Source organism: Ambystoma mexicanum, chromosome 11 (assembly GCF_040938575.1).
Source record: "Ambystoma mexicanum isolate Mex_15411 chromosome 11, UKY_AmexF1_1, whole genome shotgun sequence".
Taxonomy (NCBI): Eukaryota; Metazoa; Chordata; class Amphibia; order Caudata; family Ambystomatidae; genus Ambystoma; species Ambystoma mexicanum.
In genome coordinates this window covers 1,085,857,787-1,085,874,427 of record NC_090934.1, presented here as the reverse complement: position 1 = coordinate 1,085,874,427, position 16,641 = coordinate 1,085,857,787, and the positions used below count along the sequence as shown (strand labels likewise).

The 16,641-nt window shown below is 44.4% G+C and overlaps 1 protein-coding gene across 2 annotated transcripts in view; it reads right to left on the bottom strand.

Annotated features, from left to right (window-relative positions):
• Positions 1-16,641, bottom strand: part of OTUD7A (OTU deubiquitinase 7A) — a 1,296,873-nt gene that overhangs the window by 610,957 nt on the left and 669,275 nt on the right. The window contains exon 4 of one of the 2 annotated variants that reach the window (XM_069624347.1): positions 9,255-9,393. The exons of the other annotated variant lie outside the window; for it this stretch is intronic. The gene's annotated coding sequence lies outside the window, so the exon portion shown is untranslated. The remainder of the gene's footprint in view (positions 1-9,254; positions 9,394-16,641) is intronic. 2 annotated transcript variants of the gene reach the window in all.

The following is a 16,641-nucleotide window of genomic DNA, read 5'->3' as shown; positions in this document are numbered from 1 at the left end:
TTTCTTTAGGTAGGGAAATCCCACTAAAGTATAGGGTAAGTTAGGTGTTATACCATCCTGATTAATAATAAATTTTGTTTAGAACTGCACATCTGTTGTCTGCCTCATCTCGATTGATACCATGTCTGTCTCACATATGGTTTCAGAATGGGATACGGCTCAATCGATACAAGTGGGAGTCCCACCAGAATAAGGAACAACACCCCTTTATAATTAACCCTTTTACAAGAAGACACAGAGAGGAAACAGCCAACATCATTCTCTCTACCAATAGATCAGTTACCCATGAGAAAGAAAACAATCCACCTGGCAAATACTCAAACTATAAAATGGCTGTACTTTTCATCTTTCAAACCCACAGGCCATGCATCCTGAAAGGAAAATGGTGGAGGGAAATATCTGTCAACTTTTCTGTCCCCAGGATATTCTTGTACTGGAGAGGGACAAGATGATAGTTTCCTTAAATTTACAAATACGTTTCCCACAAATTTGGCCATCTATGTGATACCCTGCTGAGAGAGAGAATTACAAATACTACCCATTCTTTACTGTGGAGATGAACTAAGATTTGTTCTACTCAATTTCTCTTCCACTCCTGTAAAAATCCACAGGGGTGAGATAATAGGAAATGTAATATCTGAGATCCTTTAGGAGCCACCCAGTGGTGAAGCTAAGGAAGCGCTTGGGGGGGACCCCGCTCCTGATCATTTTTGTATCCCCTAATAACGAAAAAGAATAACGAAAAAGAAAGGGACCTCAGTTCCTAAGAAACCACTTTGTGGGGACCAGACCTTAGGGTATCCCAATAAATGATCCTCTGATTTACCACCTCTTTGTCGTTTACCTACAGAACAAAGAGTGAGAAGATACTCACAGGCTATGGGTAGGTCCTGCATGGCATGTCTGGTATTCCGGCCTGACAACTCTGCTAACCCTCAATCTGAGGGTCTCCTCTAAGTAGGGTAACCTTTCTTATGAAATGCTGTCTGTCTGACAACTGTTGGACAGACAAAACTGAGGTTCACATGAAAGAGCAGATACCACCAGGTATACGGCAGGTTGTGGAAAGAAAGAACAGATGGTATTAGAACATGTCCTAAATGAGGGCATACTGAATGTGATACTAGAAGAACTAACCTGAAGTATACCTGGTCGTTGTTTTGGAAAAGGAGTGGAAGGACATCTGGTGAAACCATCCAGCATCTATGTATGGAGAATAGGAAGGCAGATGTGAAGGACTGAATGAGATACCAGGAACACTCAAAGGTGTATTGGAAATGAACCTACCCTGAGTTGATGAGACCAGAAGAGTGGGGATTGGTAGAGCCGTAGAAGCCAAAGGGATAAAGTGTTTGTGTGAGTTAGTATGGACCTGCCCCTGGGTGAAACGAGGGCGCACTGATGACTAATGGAGATACGCTATGCGGGAATACTGCACAGCATTCATGGAAGTCCAGTGCAAAGCGTAGTCTCCTGTTAAACTCACTAAACCCACCCAACACTTGTCAATCGCCCATTAGGATAACGTGAAAAGAACAAATTGCAAGAAGGATGCAATTTAAGTGTAAATCCAATCTCAATCCATATAGCCAAAGCATAGGTAAGACAACAAACGAGCAAGAAACAAGGCAAAGGTAATCCAGAAGGCAGTCCAATAACACAGAACTTGATTCTGATATTTCTGGGCAGAAGATATGGTACAGTGTACCAGGAATCCAAAGGGAAGGTTGAGAACAAAAGCCGGGGTCAAAAATGAGGAAGTCAAACAGGAATCTGAAGTTCAAGGAGTAAACACGAGCGTAATAACTTTAATTAGAAGCGCCTGTGTTTGGTGTACATCCCCTTTTAACAAGTGTGGCGCTACATGATGTTTTCTGTTTCCCAGACAATGGCAATGTAGGCTGTGTGGACGAAGTCTGGCTAGATGCTCCTGGAATTGACGGAGCCGCCATGGTAACCACCAAGAATCTGGAAGAGGGCATGGATGGCCACCCTGTCTGTGTAGCGATGAATGCACCTTGCAGTAAAGTGTGACACTCTTTTACAAGAACCAGTATCTGTCTCCCTTATCCAAATAGTACCAACGATAGATCAGGAAACCGTACAGGACAACCCTACATCTAAGTCCCTATTGAAGCAGGCACACAGAAAATAGTTCCCTGGGTTTTCTAGTACCTCCCTAGAAGAACTACATTCCTCCTGCTTTGAGTGTTGCTTGTTCTGTGGAAAATGGGACCATTTCATGGAGTCCTGTCCTGAGAATTTAGAAGAGGAGCTAATGGACACACAAGAAAAGGCTAAACTTTGATGGGAACATTTCAATCACCCTATTCCCTTAATTGCCTCAGTATCTTCCCTCTGGTACTCTGTAAGTAACCCACAGTCTGAACATGAGGTCTTATTAGATGAGAGAGAAAGAATAACAGATGTTTTTCAGGTACCATCTGATGAAGAAGATCCCCATTGTTCGGACGGAGAAGGTAACTACTCTAGTGAGGCATGTTATACAGACTTTCAGATATCACCTGGTTTTCAGATGCTAGAAAGATCCGGTACTGACACTCTACTGGTAGAAACTGGAGATGGAGACATTCCATCCTCTCTGTCCACCTCTTCTACCCAAGACCAAAGATGTTTTTTCTATGGATGGTTGGGACACACCATAAAGAGCTGTCCATCCAATGAGCTGGAAAGCACTACTCTAATACCTGAACCACAATTAGAAAAGGGAGGCAAACCAAATACTGAACCCGTCTGTACAAATATCCTGTATACCCATTCCCGGAACATAATACCTGCGAGAGCCATCCAAAAGGAACTAGTATTTGCTGCCCCAGAACATTAATGTTATTCTTGTAGGGAAATGGGACATCCAGCAAGATATTGGGGGTCATTACAAGGTAGGAGGTAGCCATGCCGCTATGGCTATCCCATTACCGTGTACCGGGTCCGGGTTCCTCGAATGAGGAATTACCGGCCCATTCCGACCTTGGAGGGCCCGGTAATTCCTCAATCGAGGAACCATTCCCCATTCCCATTCGTGCCCCCATAGGTCTTTATGGGAATGGGTAGGGTGCTAACAACGGGCCCGTTAATAACAGGCCCGTTGTTAGCACCCTGGTCTGCTCGCTGGTTCCCGTGAGCATACTCGTAATGAGGCGGTAAGGGGTTGACAGCTCCGGCACTATTACCGGCACTGTTGACCCCTTAGCGCCTCACTCGGAATGAGGCCCATTGTCCTTTAAATCAAAAGGAAGATGACAAAGCAAAACCTCTCCCTAAAAGAAGCAAAAATAAGAATAAAAGTAAACCCTAGACCTTTCTATTTCTATAAACTGGGAGTAGAACCAAACATAGAATCCCAACTATCCTTCAGGGAAATACCCTTTGGGCACAGTTGGACACAGGTAGTAAAAGATGCACAATAAGAACAGATCTACTGCCCAAGGGGTGGAACGAAGAGAAAAGAGGAAAAGTAATGTGTGTACATGGCCATTCTCAGAAATACCTATTAACTCAAATCCCTATATCTATTCCAGAGAGGAAAATAGCTTTAACTGTAGTAGTGGTTACCAATTTGCCAACTCAGTTATTCTTAGGAATATGTGTCCCTGACATTGATCAATGGGTTTCACGCATAGGCCAAATAAATTCTAAAAATCTTGTTGTAGGGTCACATGTCCCTTGAGAGATAAATTCTCCTGAATTGGAAACAAAGATGATAGTCTCATTAAAAGAACATAACCTTAAAGGAATTCAGTATTTCTTAGACCATCAACCTCATGACTCCACAAGAGAACCTCGAGAGGAACAAAAGCAAGATAAGGTAACTTTCCCCTCTCGGTTTCCTAGTGAGTCCAACCCGCATTGGTGAAGGGTATGTGAGAAACCTGAAGATACTCTCACATCTACTCCACAGGGATCATCTGTTCTTCAGAGGGAAGGGCCAGCTGGGGGTGTACAAGTGAGGGAGGATCACCTGGGTGGCGGGTCCTTAGGGATTGGCGAGAAAGTGCCTTAAGGTGATGGTATCCCCCCTTCACTAACATTGAAGAGACAGCTTAGGGTAGTACCCTCCCTCAGTCTTCATGGGATATTGTCAATCGTATCCCATTTTTCCCTGTAGTTTCCCACCAAATACTGAGAAGAGGAAGAGGCAGCTAAAAGTAGTGCACACTTCTTGTAGTCCTTGGTGCCATTTCCTTGTCAGCCACATTATTTGGGGGGGGGGATTTATTTCCCCCCCAAAGCTTGAGAATGCATCATTGAGCAGCTACAAGTAGTTTAAGAACCAATTAAGAATCTGCAATATAACCTAGGCTGTCTTTATCCTGGGTGCAATAAAGCAGCAACAAATCTGGATTGTTCAGAATAGAATATACTAAGAATTCAATTATGCTTGACTTGACCACAAGCAGGAAGTCCTGTGGGGGTGGGCAGTCCCATTAAATGTAATAACCCCCTTCCCCTCATCCCCTCGTGCAACACCCTCTCCAGCAAAAATCTGAACTGTTGGTGTAAACCGGATTGGTTTCACCTGTAAACTAGTTTATTTGGTACCTCAAGGGCATGAACTGAAATAGATGTCTTACGTATTTCACCACAATGTAACTGCCAGTCTTCTGGGGTTAGCTCAATCCCACAGTCTGTTTGCCTCAATGTCCTAAACTTATCAGTACCTGTGTGTCTTGCAGAGATGAGCACATTATAGAGTTTGGATCAGCCCTTTAGTAGAACCTGCCTCTTGGAGTACCTTTTCTAAAAAAGTTAGTTTTTGTGAACCCACCTTTTTGTTTACTTGCTGAAGTGCACAGCCTCAATGAAATTGTAATGTATCATGTTCCGTGATGCCAAAATCCTGGTTATACCATTTCAAAAAAAGATCTCACGGTTTCTAGTAGCCACCCATCTGCCTCTAAGCCTGAAGCCTGCTCAGTTTTCCACAGAAAAGGTGTAAAGGAGAAAGGAAAGGAAGTAAAGCTTTGGCCTCTACACATTTCATCCCACAGCATAAGGGTTTGCTTAGTGATTGGATTGATATAGACGTTGATATAGACGTCCAGCCCAATGGCGTTTGGAGACCCATAGTTGCTGCTATACATAAAAGAGCCAGGTACTGCACATTCTATAAATATCAACCAGAATTTTCTGGCATTACTGGCAACCACTCCCCCTTCTTGTGTTACTTTGAAGAGTACAACTATATCCAAACAACCAGACCACCCTTACCTCTTGGAATTAATAGAATAATTGTATAATTATAGGCGGTTTCGTGCATTGACAAATTAAGTTAAAAACATAATTTTGAAGGCAAAATAGATCAGCTTGGGTAATCATGATTGTTAGTGTTTGAAAGGTGTAAAGTAAATGCTGGAAGGTGTTCACATTAAAAATGGCTAAATGGCCCATCCAAGTAGTTGAAAGGTTTTCTCATCAGTGGATGTCCTGACATGTGTGTGGAAGCAATCTGCGGTAGTAGGCATAGTACAGTGTGGAGAACCTACTTGTGAGGAAAATGTTCAAGCATTTGAGGGCACTAGTAGTCCATCGAAACAGCATCTGTTTTCATAAAACGTCTCTTTCTTGATCTAAAAGTGTTAGTTTAAGTAATTCAGACATAGACATGCTTACTTTAAATCCTGAGTGTTCTGCACATTATCTCTTCAATAATTGTGGGCTACAATATCTCTGGTTATGTCAATGTAAGAAGGACATAGTCAGCAACCAGACATGTCTTATGCTCCTCCTCGCCCACCTCTGCCTGTGAATGTTGAGCTGTTGCTGATGTGTATGGCAAACGGTCCCATGAAGAATGCAAAATGGAGAGGGGATAATGGGCATCGTAAGACGTGCCCTTCTGGAGGATAAATGGTTTGGAAAAAAAACCATTAACTCCCAATCGTCCCTTGGGTGATTTATCATTTGCTTGAATCATTCTAATCATAGTTCCTCAAAATTCAAATTTTCTCAAGGCCTTATCAAGGAACCCTCAGTTTACTCAGTCAAATGCCTTCTCTGCATCAACTCGGGGAAGCAATGACATGATTTTAGATCCAAGAAATGTATCTATAATGTACCCTCAGGGCAATTGGTCTGCAGGTGGAGCATACCACCTGGCCTCTGACATGTTTTCAACTGAGTGCCATTCTTTGATTGCCAGTATTATGTAGACCCCTTGTCTAACTTTGTTAAAGAGGGTGGTCAGATGCGGTAGCAATGATCTGGCAAATTTTCTAAAGAAGAGTGCAGTGAAGCCATCTCGGCCATGATACTTGTTTGGTTTAAAGAATTAATTGCCCTCAAAACTGCACCTGATTTGATGAGGATTTCTAGTTCTTCTCTGATTTCTCTAGTCAAGGTTGGGATTTTAGTTTCATTAAGATAACAGCCGTGTTCCACACCAATGTTCTGCCGTGTGGAGAGTGGTGCACTATTCTGCAAAGTCAGTGAGGTGATTAGGGGTGGGTGAAATTACCTCAGCCGAAACGGAATTGGCAAAATTTACCAACAATTCATACCGCCAGCTGGACAGTTTTCTACATTTACTGCTGCATCATTTCGCTGTTTCTATGCTTGTGTAGAAATTTTGTTTTTCAATGGAATTTCATTTTTTTGTGTTTCAGAAACACACAAATGAAACAATTTTGAAATATAAAATTATGGGCAGGAAAAGGCCACAGTCATTTCTGCCCGACCAGTACAGTGTTTGGAAACCAAAGCACAAAGTACACACAGTGTGACTAAATAAGTTCCCTAATTTACCAAGACTGACACAAAGGTGGCATTTTGGTTGCTATAAACGTTCATTTGGTTCCAAGGGAAAATCTGACCTATCCCGAATGCTAAGAAGGGTTTCCCTGCCTTCAAATAATAAACTAAGGAGATTGCCGGAATGTCCAAAATCATAAATGTCCATTGTTGTATAAAAGACCTATTACGTCCCCTTAAAGACAACTAAGGATAAAGTCTCTGGTGGGACCAGAAGAATGACTTGCTTCTTCTGGACAGTGGGTTTAAAAAGTCTATTGAAAATGTACTAGGCGGAGGGTCTTACCCCCCCTAGTTTCTCCTGAGCTTTCCAAAAGCCAGGAGGAAATGACTCCCTTTCCCTTGGCTTCCTTGCTTAGTGTCCAACAACACCAGGCAGGACTGGCTCACTTCCCTGGTTCCTCCGCTTCTCACTGTCAATAGGAAATCACTCCCTTTCACCTAGCTTCCTTCTCAGTGTCCAACAACATCAGGCAGGAGTGACTCCCTTCCCCTGGTTCCTCTCCTTCTCAATGCCAGGAAAAAATTACTCCTTTTCTCCTCGTTTTCTTCTCAGTTTTTCTTAGACGAGGGTCTCAGACACCTGATGGCAGACCTTGTTCTTTTCTTTACCAGGTACTGTGATGAAGAAGAGGCATGGTGCTACTCTTGCTTCTTGAAATAACTGGTTCACTATCCTGCCAGATATTTGTGTGGTTTCTCCCTGTCCCCTGTGGTTAACACAATAGACCTGGTTCACTATCCTGCCAGGCACTATCTATCACTGCACGCAGTGATTTGTAGCTTCTACTGCTTTCCGGTTCCCAGACAATTCTTTCTCAGATTTTTCCAATCTTTTCTTGCCAGCTTCTTCTTAGCTCCCTTCACTCGTTCGGTAACCCGTATACCTTTCGACTTGGTCCTTGTAGGTTCCGTCCTCTCCTGGGCGTCCGCATTTGAGTGGGGTCTTTTTCCAGCTCTCAGGGACTTCTCGTCATGTGCAGCATTTCTGCAGCTTCTCTGTTTCTCTGAGAGGCACGGTTCTCATATCTCACTCTTCTCCTGCCTCAGGGACTCCAGAAGCCACGCTCTGACAGCTCAGTAAATTGCCCCGCCACTCTGTATCAGCTTCGGAGCTCCATGCTCCCGGTTCAGCCTCCCGGTCAATGCTTCTCCTTCCTGTCTCACCCGACTTCTCATGGTTGCTCCTAGGAGGGCTCGATCACATGTTTGGTCCATCTTCCCTTTTTGTACCATGGCTACCAATAGATCGTTCATATTGACTAGTCCGCTCCTGTTGGTTCCAATGGGTGCTTTTCAGCATTCCACACTTCTTCTCATTTTCAGTTAAAATATTATTGTTCTCTACTGGGTTATTAGTGTTCTTCCTCATCCCAGTTTTGTTCCAGGTTTCACATGGGTAGTCCTTACTCTTCCTCTTCTCAGTATTAGGCAGTGAGATTGAATGGTCTACCTTACAAATGTAAATAGAGGTATGCAGGACTATGTTACCTGGCATAGGTTAAATTGTTGAGGGAGGTTGTAAAGGGGTGGGTAGGTACTGCATTCTCCCTAACTAGTCGTCCCTTGTCTCATAAAGGGTTTCCCTTCCCATGTGATTGTCCCATAATGTACCACCGCCAGTGGGACTATTGGACTGTGGCTGTACCGCACTGGCCCCATGGGAATGGTCTCTCCCTATTGTGGAAGGGATGACATCGAAGGATTCACCACAATGTCTAGACACAAAACAGAATGATTTCAAGATGGAGATGACTCTATGAGCTACATTTAAAGACATGGAGCTAAATTACCTATTTAGCCAATACCAAGAGAGTCAGACAAAAGGATGTGACTATCTGCTAGGGAAAACACACATTCGGTGCACAACCAAAGCCCTGAAACAAACCTATAGCAGCCCCAGCCAATTCCAAGGGCTCATGCACGTTTCAAAACTACAGAACTATAAAAGAGGGGTAAAGGAAGACAATCTGAGAGATCTAAGAGAAGACCGGAGAGAAGACCTGGAATTGATGATATGCTGCAGCCAAATCCATAATTATAAAGTACTTGACCTGCTAGATAGCTGTGAGTACTTCCCCACTGTTGGGCAGGGAATGATAGTCGTGAATCAAGAATGTATTGGGTGCTATTAAATCAATGCTTAGGCACAATTTACCAGTGGGTTTATTTGCAGCAATTAATGGCGAAACCCATATCGGGGGCTCCATTCTCTTTGTTACACCATGGCCCTCAAATATCTTGCGATGTCCCTTTACTACTCCTCTTATCATGATAGGAATATTGCAAACCTTATAGGCACCAGGACCTGAACCATCCCCCCTCAGCCTTCCCTCATTGTAGAAGCTGTGGAGGCAACCAATACCCTCTATAAATATGTCCAAGGAAAACATACGATGACCTGGCAAGGTATTTCACCGTCAAAGGGCCATTGTCTCTTTACATGCCTAACACCACCAACACCATGTGGGAGTTAATTCACTTACTTTCAAGGGCTTGGTTTCATTGAGGTCTGCATCTCGTGGGTGTTAATCTCCAAACTAAAATTTGGTTCTCCATTTTGGCATTTTGGCTTTCAGTTTGTAACTTCCATTAGATCCAAAGTAGAGAGTGCATTTACAAATTCTGAAAAGAAAATAGGATAGTTATGTCCTCTTTAATTAATACCACTGTGTAACAATCATGCTTACGATGAAAAGATAAAACCTACCATCATGATTAAAAATACAACAATCAATTCATGCATGCCTATGTAGGCAATCATCTTTATGATTATTACACATCAGCTTAATGGCATCTGGAAGGGTCAGAACATAAGGTGCATTTAATATTGGTTGAATATCAGAATGATCATTAGTGCGCGCCTGAAAGCCAGGTAGGTCCCCAATCCTCATTTCTTATGGGCCACCTATTGATCACCAGGTATCAGAAACAATGACCCCATCAACAGGAAGTAGTTGCAAATGGCAAATGGATCTGAGACACAGTGAGTATGTGATAAAACGTGGCAGGGTGGGCCGTTCAAGTTGGTAACAGCTTGGTGCCCAAATTAAGAAGATCTTAAAGAGGACATTGCTGTGCTAATTGTTTAAACGCCAGTGATAATGCATGTTAAAATAAAAACAAAAGGATCACGTTTACCATGTAAACAGTTCACTTACAGCCAGGCCATGCTAATCCTTCCTTGTTTCTTCTTAATTAAACTATGCTGAAGATTGAAATGTGACTAGCACAGCTGAGGCGGGCTACTTACCAGAGAAACAAATGTTGTTTTATTTTTACTTTTTGTTTAACAAAACAGATATGCAGATCTTGCAGCAGGGAGTCTGACAATACACCCAATCAGCAAGCAGTGAGCTCGGGCCCATACCAGTGAATTACACTCACGTTCCAAGCACGCTGATTGGCTGCCCCAGCAGCGCCCGACCGCCTGTACTAATGGTTGATATGGCTGGAACTACTCTCTCAGAAAAGGGGGAGCCGCTTGGCAGAAAGCTCGGAGAACTACATGCATGGTGGGGCCTTGAATGTTAGATCACACCCCCTTAGTCAACTAGTTCAGGAATGGCAGGGGAGATGTGACGGGAAATGAGTGCCAGCAGACTGCGCTTTCTGTATCCTGGCTAAGACTTGGGGCGGTATAGTCAGGTGGCACAACAATCTGTGCAGGACTTTAAGATAAAACAAGACTCCTCAACAGAACAGGTTTGCATGGTCTGCAAAATGATTCTGAGGAAATTCTTGAAACCAGTTCAGAGTCAACCAGGTTAACACTCAGAGTCCAGGGAATTTCAAAGCGTTCAACAAGTACGTGTTGAGGAAAGAATACCCTCTATCGTTCATCAAAAAAGGCTCTCTTCTTCCACCCCTATCCATGTTTCACACTTCAAACTCCCTTCCTATCCTAAATGCCTCCTTTCTGCTTCTACCACGTTGTTGATTCGACCACAGCCTTGAAAGCTGGTACAACTCTTCCTGAAGAAGGTTGAAGGCAATATCTCTCACCGGTCTCTTAGTGTCCCTTCTGGGACATGTAGCCAGGGGTGAGTCAACCTCATTAGAGCGATGGAGGGGGTGGGGGCAGACTGGAGCAGAGTTTAAAAAAGCAGGTTGGACGTAGGGCCATGAGTGATCATTCAGTACCCAATGCCCGTTCCAGGGCCTGCATATGGACTATTAGTTCAATCTTTGATTTGCGCACTCTGTTCTCAGTAACACTAATACATCAGCAGCCTCTCAGCCCCCAAATGCTCTGGAAAAAAATGGAAGGATAGGCGTTTGTGCTGATAAGTTACTGGTTCTGTGAATTAAACAGGGTATCTCCGATGTGAGGTGACTCTATATCCCAGCATAACTAGCAACCCTGCATTAGTATCGCACTAGAAACTGGATGCATTACCCGCAGGGTATCCATATACAGTAGGTGCATTAACCCGTTGCACTGTCAAAAGCCCTAGCCTCTGAGACCAGGAGCTTGAACACCTAGTACACCTTCCTTTGACCCAGGAGAACCATCTTTCGCCTGAATTCAGATGATATTTAGTTTCACAAAGAGATGCTAATCATTGGAAGGTGTGAGCCGTCTGAAAGCTGAGCAGAGCAGTGCAGTCTTTAATACTATCATGCGGCCATTTTAACATTGGCAGGGCAGGCTTTAGTCCTCCACCACTGCATGTTTAAATGTAAACACTGAGCTCTCCCAGGTGAGAGATTTCACAGCCTCTTGCTGTAGTGGCCCTTTCTCATCTGTGCCTTCAGCCTTCACCTTCCTCTACCTGGGAGCCCCAAGTCACTGATTGGATCTCTTCCAAGATGGAAGGTCTAAACGAATCAAAAGAACGGGGACATGCCAGTTGGCACTGGCCTGGGATCATCGTCTGGTGGTCAGGGCGTGGGAGTAGCATTGAATTTAGCATTCACAGACCCACAGGTATGTCAGAACCAGTTAGTGGAAATAAATCAATGCAGCCGACAGAAGCGGAAGTTGTACAGTGGTGGACGATGACCACACAATGCAACAGAAGGGAAGTGAGGGAAGAAATAATGACGCACAAATGGGGCAAAGGAGTGGGATGCGACGAGGTCGTTTCACGAATGAGTTGACACTAGTGTTCAGTGGCAAGACTAAGAGATTGACATGACCGTAAAGGGGATGTCCCTACATTTCTGAGGGGAGTAGTCAGGCAATGTCACACAGCTGTGAAAGTGAGAGGCGGGCCACAGCAAACACCAGATGATTGCAAAAGTGGCTGAAGGAAGAAGGAGCCGGAAGTGGCTCTACCCAACAGGAAGTCGTTTATCACAACGGCGTCGACCACCTGCAAGTGCAAACACAGGGCCCATTTCACAGAATGCTGTGGCCACAGAATGAAGGAAGCAACGCATGGAACAATTTCTGCACCCGCAGTGCCTTGAACGCAATTTCTCTGATTCACAGAGGGGACTTGTGGGCAGGAGGAGGGGATGACTGTGGATACAAAGGACCAGTAACCGGATCCTCCGTGCATACCTAAGGGTTGCTCGTGCACCTTTCACCAAGACATGCACTTGCCCACAGCCCTCCACCCATGTATCGGTGTCAAGTGCTATGAGTTTCTATTAGCCTGGTGCCTGGCCTGCGACGGAGGAGACCGGATGGATGCAGGTGAAACTGGCATTGTGAACGGTACATCTCCAGACACATCCCTTAGTGAACCAGGGATACACTCAGGTCTGCAGCATCGCCTCCTGCCACATTCCCACAGGCTGCAGATTCTGCAGGCGTGTGCAACCTTCCCATGCACAGCAATTTGTGCAAGCAGATTCATGATTCACCCCCGACGCAGAATGAGGACTCTTGGCCACATCGCCGTGAATGTGGGCACACATATGTGTGATTCTGGGCACTAGCCTGTATTTAAATCAGATTTTTTAAATTGTACGCTGCTCTACAGAAAGGGTACTTTTCAGATCAGGAAGTTACAGGAATGAGTGAGGTCCATCGCTATGACAAGGGAAGCTGTGGAATGAATAAGTGTGTTGAGGCGGCAGACATTGCCTTCTTCTCTAGCAATAGTTATTACCTAGGAGACACCAGCAGTGGGGAGCCGTGCTGGGGCTTTCAGGCCACGCCCCCACAGGGAGTGGATGCCTCATTACATGCAGTGAGAGTCAGGGCTGGAGCAGGGACCACGTGCACGAAGAATATCGGAGGCCACGTTTCTTGAGCACATTTAAATGATACAGTTTGAAACCTTCAGTGGTGTCTGATCTTAAACAGCAGGTCACCAGCTGATCTGTGGGCTGGTGTAGACAGCTATGCTCTCACCGCAGGGTACATTCCAGGTGGATACCTCAAGGGTTAAGCACACGCCTCTGACATGGGGCGAGCCTGCACTTTGCAAATGTAAATCCAGGCAGGGCTCACTAAGGCCTTCATCTTTCAGAGACAGATACATTGAGTACTATTCAATTGGGTAACAATAACAACAGGTATTGCAGTGCTTAGAAGCAGAAGTAACACCGCATGAAGGGCTTTATGAAATAAAACTTGAAATCATAAAGTTATTGTACAATCCTGTTCTTAACATCTCCTTGGCCACCTCCTTCCTCTACCTCTCTCTCTTCTATACTGATCAAGAGACACAGCAGAAGGGTAGGTGCTCTGGTGGCTAGAACTCCCTATGTATCTCCCATCCCCCTACAGTACTGGGCCCTGCACACCCAGGGGAGCAGTAGCAGATATTTTGTAAAGATATGTAAAGAAAAGGGAAGCCCTGTGGTAAGTATGGAATACATTACTCACCATAATCGTATTTCTGGTGCTTGTATCTGCTTAGATTCACATGCTATTCATAGGCTGGCATCTAGTGGAAGCTGCAGAGTATTACAGCTGTTTTTCGAAACTCAAAAATGGGCGTCGAAATAGGGCTGCTTCACTGACCTCTTCACCATTGGTAGGGTGACTGTATGTCCTGGTTTTGCCGGGACTGTCCGGGTTTTTGCACCTATGTCCTGGGCTACCAAGACTTTTTTAAGGTTAGAAACCCTGTCACGGATTTGGGGATTGGGTGGATAGCATCCCGGTTTTTGGCCGGATATCATGATTTTTCCATTGGTTTGCCAAACATTGAGATGGTATCCATCCTATACGCAAATCCCGGATGGGTTTTTTAAACTTAAAATAGCCTTTCAACGGCAGGCGCTGCAACATGACACGGGACAGGCCACCCAAATAGAAGTAAGACTACAGTTTCACAGCTGAAGCTGTAGTCGTACTTCTATATCAGTGGTCAGTCACGGTTTTTCATTTTCAAAATCTGGTCACCCTAACCATTGGCCGTTTAGCCAGTGAAGGTGATATCAGTGAGGAGGAAAGGACACGTGGGATTGGGGGACATTCACCACATGAGTGTGTCTGGGTAAGGTGGAGTTTGGAAAGTCAGAGTTCACTGTCGTCATTTGTGATGCCTCTGTAAACCCCTCAATGGAAAACATGCCATTGTTGATATCTGCCTGTTTTTTTATTCTCTATTTAGTTCATGAACTGAGTTACATTGGGGAGAGGGGAGCTCAGAATGGAGGTTCTGTAATGACAATGATGCACATTCCTGCTCTTTCCCCTGTCCTTACCTCCTCTAACACCTACCACCCCCTTGCTCACCTCCCCCCTCCCACACCCTCCTCTCTGCTGCAATATTGTAAGTTGTTCTTTATGCTGTTATCAGATTGTGGTTCAATTGTCATCTGATGCTTGCTGTATGTTTACTTGTTCTCATGTAAAGCACATTGGAGTAAAGGACTATATAAATTCAATAAAATACAAAAAATACAAATATGACTTTTATCTGTTAAATGGCAACTGAGCCTCTCCTTATGACAATTGCTTTTGTGGCTCAGTCGCCTTTGTCTTAAAGCATTAGACAATCCATCAGAAATGAAAAGTTAATAACAGGACCACCTTCAAGGAAATCCTTTGAGTTCAAGAGAGACAGGAGCCTCAGTGCTGGCCCTGACATTATGAGGTTTGTAAAGGGGAAACAATAGAAGCGTCTTTAGAAATATGCGATAACTGCTGAAAACAACAACTAACTTCTGCATTTTCTAAGAGGCAATAATGAAATTGAAAAATATGACGTTATATTAATACCTGCAATGGTTAGACCTTGTGTATTATTGTTATTGCCATTGTTTTTTATCACTATTACTGTTATAATTGATAGGTATTATAATTATCAGAACAAATAAAATGACCAATATTAATATGGCATTAACATCCCTTGGAACAGGGTGCTAACGCCATTAGCACCCTGGGTTACCAAAGCGCGTCCCATTTAATGAATGAAAATCCTTTTCCAAGATGGCCGCCATGGTTGTGGAAGGCGGGGCTCCATACGAAGCCCCTCTTCCATTTCCATGGAGGCCTGGAACAGCGAGCGTTAGGGAAGCTGCTGCGGCGGGCACCACAGCAGCAACAATCAGGAAAGTGGGGCAGGGGACGGGGTGGCAGAATAGTTGTAAAAAAAAATAAGAAGCAGGAGGGCGGACGGAAGATGGCAGCCCATGTCAGAAAAGGCAGCCTGTGGGTTCCTTGCAAGTTTGAATCCTGGCAGAGCCGACTTGGCCCTTCACCTGTTCCTGGCCGATAGATTGCGTAATAATGTCCCCCATTAGTACAGTGTTTACAAAGGGGCGGAATATGGTATGGAGCATTGTATAAAATCCTGATGCTGTTATTATCATGAACATTGTTTTGCTACTATTCCTATTACCACCTCAAAGCAGGACTGAAAGACTATGTTACTTGTGGAACTAATTCTGTGTTTCCAGCTTTAGGCTCTTGAATAAAACGCACCCACCCATATTCCTGGCTGTGGGCTGTCTGCAGATCCATCCCTCTGCCTATGCGAGTGCCTCAAGAATGCATGTTGTAGGGAAGTAAGGACTTTTCCATAAGGATCCTCCTTAATATCCTTGAGTGGAGTGTCATGGTCTCATGAGTGTGAGGGGTTGACATATTTGGAAATATACATGGGTGGCTCTCAACTCCAGCATTATATTCCGCTGAGGTGCACCAAGTGACATCTGATAGACACTGAGAGCGAAGCTCGAGTTGTCTATAATGGCACTGAGCCCCCTATATGCCCCAGCTGAAGGTAACTGATCTACGATTCTACGCTGTGTTTGTCTCCCATGCATTCATTTTCCCTTGATCTGCCATTTATGGACCAACGGGGTTTGGGGGTTGGGAAACCTTAGCATTGAGGCATGCAGGCACTGTGTGCAAGATAATATTGCCATGTTCCCTCTCCCCTCAATTCACAGCAACCCAAAAAGGAGAATAAAAATACCTGACACAGAAATAGAATAGCCACTTGCTGAGGCGGCTGATGGAGGAGAAAGAGACTTAGGGAGAGCAAAGGAAATCTGAGGAGCAGCTACTCCGAGAAGGAGACAAAGTGCCAGATACTGAGTGATGTTGTAGGCAGAGTATGGCAAGGAGGGAAAGGCCAAGGGAGAGAGACACACTTGGGTATGAGGTTAATTGGGAGAGAATGATGCTTTTTAAGCATTAAAGCATTGAGAGAGAAAGAGGCTTGAGCACTTGAAATGCACTGCAAAGATTGCAGGAGTAAGAAGCTTAGTTATGAGGTCAAGTGAAGGAGTTAAATGCTTGTGAATGAGTCTGAATGTGGGAGAGTGACACCTTCCACGCAGTAGGGCAATTGTGGAAGAAAGAAGCTTGGTCATTAGGGCAATTGAGAGAGTAAGAAGATTTGGAAAGAGGCTGATTTTGAGAGAAGGACATTTGCGCATGAGAAAGACATTAGGGCAATTGAGCAAGTAAGGATCTTGGGCATGGGAAAAGCATTATGGCAATTGCTGGAGTAAGAA